Genomic DNA, 6,000 nt, shown 5'->3' with positions numbered 1-6,000 from the left:
TTGTGCAAGCTGAAATAAGTGCCTCCACTGCTGTCTGTCGTTGTACACGTACCCCTTGCATCTGTGAGCTGATGCAAAGTGTTTGCTTGCACTGGTGACCTCCCCCAAACCCCTGTGATCTAGAGTCCAGGAAACGTGGTAGTCCTCCATCCTCGAGTATTTTAGCCCTCTGCCTCCCCACAGGCATATTCAGATCTTCTCCGTGGGACTCTAACGCCCTGCGAAGCTTTGCAAGCCCCAGGGCAGCCCTGTGGGAAGGGCTGGATGTCTCTTGGCAGGACTGAACATCCCTTCAGCCAGCCCTGGGCCAGCCCCTGAGCAGATGTGGGACCCAGCGGATGCTCGCGGGCCTCTTCTCTCTCTCTTGAGTTCGGTTCACAACAGGATTGTGAAACTGCCAGATGAAAACAAAAGGAAACTAATCCATTGAGTGATTTAATTACTGTAATAAGTACCTTTTTCTGTTATCTCAATTATCTTTCTCTAACAGCTCTCTAGCAGGACGTTTTGTACTACGCTCTGATGGAGAGGATGTGGCATAGGGCAGGGGGGACAGAGGAGGTGAAGAAGGTCAGACATTTGGTATACAAGATGACTTGTCTGCACAAGTCGATTATATTGCGGAAGAGATTTACAATGGGGAATTGATAATCAACCGTGAATTTACGAAAGAGCCCTTCTTCCAACCATTCAAACCTGTCCTGGTGTCCACGGCAAGGTGCGTGCTTGTTTTCAAGTATGTACAGTTCCGCACTTGCCTTGCTTCTACGACTCACATCAGGAAAAGGAGGCTCTGGACACTATCTGAGACAGAAACCCTCGATATCTGAGGATGCAGGGCAGGAGCGGCTACTTTCTGCAAATTGGAAAGTAACACCATTATCTCTGCACATAGCACCTCTTTCTTCAGGAATGTGTCTCATGGGAGCTAAATGCTGGGAATGTGCAGACCAATTCCATATCACATACCACCACAACTGTATGATGTTCCCCATTAGCATGAAGTAATGCTAAACCGTGTGCTATGAGTGACCCAAAGGCACTTGAGAAGCTGCTTTACTCTTCAGCAAGGAAGAATTCTCCCAGTCCTGCTACACCATCCAGCACACAACCCTTTCTTTGAAAGGTTTTGTTGCTGACAGCCATCAGCCAGAAACCCATTCACAAGATCTGTAGTTCCACAGTAGTAGTTTCTTAGTTCGGGCATCCACTTAGTAGCATGGCTATTACAAAACTTCCAGTGTTGTCTTCAGAAACCTGGCTAGGACAGCTTTATATGCTTCAGTCTCTGCTACGATACTTATCAAGGCAGAAGTACAGCAGCAGAGCCAAAGCTCTTGTGCTCCGGTCCGCTATCCCTGATTTTACATAATTCCATGACCTGCTGCAGGACAAGCCAAAGCCCTAAGCAGTGTCAATGATCTAATAAGAAGCTGTCTCCAATGACATATAGGTGAACACTGGTTTAGAAGATACTTTTGGAGGGACTAGAACTGCCCCGGTGCATCTGGTACGTTCTTGTTTTCTCCTGAGTCTCTTGCACCCCTGTAAGAACAAGTCCGGTATATGCCACGCTATGGGAAGGAGAGGCACTGGGCTGCCATTCAATACATAAATCACACTCAGTATTTAAAAGCAGTTTTACATATTTGTATAAGAAAACTGATCTTATCTGGCTAATCCTCACAACACCCTCTTGAGGCATGTAGACAAGCCTCACTCTTCTAGTTTTACAGAAAAGTAAGGAAACAATAGTCTGGTGAGATGGAGAACTCATTTCTCCCCAACACTCTGCATTTTACAATTGTCTGAAGACTGATAGCGTTTGCTTGCAGAGCTCAACAGACACCAGGGTTTAACATTGCCAAGACACAAATGACAGCACAAATAAAATCAGGTGGTGCTACTGGGAAGGCTAAAGCCACAGTAACTACCATTTCCAGTCTGCTTTTCCCCCAGATAAGCCTACACCAGCCCACAGCTGGTTATAGCTCCCTTCCCATCTTCTCTATTGGTCTCCCACTCTTGATTCAATCAACTAAAAAATCTCCAGAAGTTAGAACTAAAAATTCCCAGATCTTTTATGTCCATCTCTCATGGAGGCAACCATGGTGATCTATAAACTACAGCATCTTCATGGACACACACTCTGTAGCGTAAGTTGCAGACCAAGCACCAGTTCAAACAGTAATCTTTTGTCATCTTATATAAACTTCTGTAAATAATCCTGAATGTTCACACTACTGTTATGAGATACAAGATAAATGTTGTCTTCTTCCTGTTGAGACACAGAATGGATCATAGCTCAGCAGCAGCACGGCTCAGGCAACCAAAGGAGTGAAAGGGCTGGAAAGAGAAGGCAAAATGCTTCACTAACACAAACCTAGATTGCCATAATGGTCTTTTTTCCTGATTCACATACAGGCTTTAAAAATCAAAGATGCTTACAAATGAGCAATGTGTCCAAATTGTTTCTGCTATCTTAAATCTAGTAGTGGGGTAACATGTGAAACAATCCCAAACTTATATCAGGTTATAATGTAGAAAAAGTGACAGTAAGTAAGAAACTACATTAAAGATAATTTTCCATGTAAAATATCAGTGAGATTTCTTTTTACTCATGTCAGAAACAGCATCATCAAGAGGCTTCACAAGAAAACAGATGCCCTTGATTTGTTTATTGCATTCATATCGCTAGTTTTTAATTTGATAACTTTCAGATTAAATAAATATTTTCCAGGGGTAATAGGTCAACAAAAAGCCCAGGAGTGAGGGGAGTTTCCCCTGACTCCCCACAAAACTGGAATTGTAAAAGAGCAAAATAAGAGGGAAATCGTGACTTAAGAGATGCAGATAATGATCAGCCTACTTCTGACTTGACTTTGCAAGCAGCCTGTGGGAGAGAAGAGAGATGTTCTGTCCGACATCAACTTCAGGCAGGATATAAATCAGCCATTGAGATATAAGATTGTTCCACGGTGGCAGAAAAAGTTTCTCACTCTCATTTTGCCGTGCTTCCGTACACCTGATGTCATAATTATTAAGTGAAATGCAATAGAAAGGAAAGCATGAAGACTTAAAGATCCCCATTGACTCTACAAGGTATTTTCAGCAACGTACTGCAATTAGAAATAAAGGCTATGGTGTTCACAAGGAAGGAAAAGTGCAAAAATGCATTTAATCATTATCACCTATTTAGAGGCAAGCACCCCTGAAGACTAGTTGCTTTAGCACATCTCACAATGATTTAAGAAAACAGGCCTTTAGGACCCAATGATCCCCTTCATTGGTGGCTGACTGAGGCAGCAAAAGTTGTGGAACAGTTTTGGTGAACAGGGAAGGGAAATTTAGGTCTTTTAAAGTATGGTCTCCCTGGTCCTTGCAAACTCTGTGATACTGATGGGCCACGGAGGACAAGATGGGCAGGCAAAGGATAATTTAATGCAGCTTTCACCATTCCAATAATCCTCTTACTGATCTATGTGCAATTAAGAAAAGCTATGTGTATATAGCACATATTCTGCACATTTCAATATAATGCCCCCATTTACATGGGGCACGAAGATGAGGAAAAAAAAAGGTGGCAAGAATCTAGCAGACTTCTTGGGTTGGGTGGGAGCTGCCACTCAGTATTGCTGTTGGAGCTGTTCTTGCCACCCTGCACTAGCTTAGCTTTTTGTCAAACCTTGGGACAGACCAGAAGATCCCGATGACTGCTGAAAATTTTGTTCCCTGCTAACTGCCTCCGGGAGGGGTCCAGTATGTAGAAAATGCTTGGGCATTGGAACAACCTGGTTATGGGGAACCAGAGTCTCCCAGGCAGTAAACTGAGAAATCCCCTTGCATGAGGGGAAACCACCAGGAAAGGGGAGCAGTGTGGGTGAAGCAGTAGCAAGAGGTGTGAATTGCAGGAATGCTCTGCTGCCGGCCCCACCACCGCAGAGAGCAAGGCAATACCAGCTACAGAAATGAACAGAGAATTTTATCTTACTCTTCTTTTATACTTAGTTGATATAAGGAAGAGGAACTACGAAAAAATGAATGAGGAAAACCTCTGTCTGAATGTATACATGAGAGATGCATCAGGAAGTAGTCAGCAGAGGCATATGGAAGCCTAGTCTGATACTTGTTTGATACTAGAGATATTTTATCAAAATGACATGTCCTAGCCGAAGTCATTCTCTTGAACACAAATTCCTTATGAAGACATTTAAAATGTACCGAGTCAAAATACAGACAGAATTCCTGCCATAAACAAAGTAACTGAAATTATTGGCAAGTAGACTGACTATAGTATCAACAGAAGGTCCAAAAATTCTCCAGGGAAGTGGTGCTTAGAAGATCCCGACCAGTGCTGACAGCTTTGCTACCTGTAGTCTCCAGGTGATCCAGTGACTAGAAAATACCTGGGGCTTTGGAACAATCTGGATCTGCTAAACAGCTTCCTATGCAGGAATCATGGGGCTGTGCGGGATGGAAAACTGTCCAACCTAAAAATAATCCTTTATTTTCCATCCGACTCTTCATACAGCTGGGAGAAGGTGAAGAAGAATGGGACTGTACCCGCACGGGGTGCCCTCAGTTAAGTAAGTTTAGGCATATCATGAAATTGTACTTGGATCAGCCAGTTTTTCTGTTCACAAAGGCCAATTCTAAGTGCATTCATTAAAGGTATCTTTTCAATCAACACCCAGGTAAGTACTTGTGGCAACATGCTTCATCCTCTTCAGATTTATCAATCATGAAAGGAAACCTGGCATAACTATGACTCCTTACAAGTCTTCTCTGACATGGAAAATATAATGACTGGATCTATAATGAATTCTTACAACATTTAACTGACTCTTTTTCATACTAAATATAAGATCTAAATGTCTGTGTCCTCAAAATAGAAATATTTTCAAGCAGTATCTATCTATTCATATTCTCACTGGAAAACTTATGGAAATGTTTTTCATTTTCAGCAGCTGAAAACTAAGGAAAAACTCCTATTTTTGAATGAGGTGTTTTGAGAAAACCTTAGGAGAATTAATAACGAAGACTAAATGTTTTTTGTTCCCATTCAATTTTTCCTCAAAGTTTCTTGGAATCAACCAAACGCTGCCTACAGTTGGCACTCTTCTGGCTCCATTATGACACGAAGTTCAGTTATTGCCATGCTTTGGTTTTACTTCACACTTTGGTAACTACATATTTGCAGTCAGCCCTACCAAAATTCCGACCAAGCTGGAAGACCAGTTATTGCAGATTAATCCACAAGGATTAGATTGGCTAGAGCCCAGACTCACAGAATAACAACAGTATCCTATCACATACTCTTTTCCAAAGAGGACCATCCGGTCCTGTAATTTGGCTATATTTATTACAAAAAGACACATATACACTAGTAAAGGGCATCTAAAAGTATATCGAGACATAAACCAAGTCTAGAATCAGCAACAGCACACGAAAATATAGCAGTTAAAAGATACAGCCTTGAAAGAGTCTTCACCTTTCTGACAGTGAACAGCTTACATCCAGGTTGCGGTACCACGTGGTAAGTCCTCACAGCATGAGACATGTTCATGACTGTACACCTGGCTTGAGGTCTAACCTTATTATTTGTAATTTTCCTGGACTATTCCCAGACTTTTAAGATCTTCAACATTAGATTGTGCAAACTTGCTTACCCCATCAAGTTAAACAGAACAATGGTATGCAGGTGTGGTGCAATTAAATTAATGATTAAATTGTTTAATAAATTAGATAATGATTAGTTATGCGTAACCTTCTCTTAGAAGTTTTAAGACCTGCAGCCCTAGCATCTATCAAAACTGACAGATATCCATGTGATTCGTGGTTCAGTAAGCAAGCCCAGGTTAGGAAAGCTGCCTTCTCCCATCTACCGTGTTTTTCATTGCATAGACAAGAATCAGCTTAACAGAATCCACTCTGTGCTTCTTGAAAATTGCATATCTCTCCAAACACCTACTCCCAGATCTCAAGCAAAACACGTCACAG

This window comes from Gymnogyps californianus, chromosome 14 (genome assembly GCF_018139145.2).
Source record: "Gymnogyps californianus isolate 813 chromosome 14, ASM1813914v2, whole genome shotgun sequence".
NCBI lineage: Eukaryota > Metazoa > Chordata > Aves > Accipitriformes > Cathartidae > Gymnogyps > Gymnogyps californianus.
Note: the sequence above shows the minus strand (reverse complement) of the source record.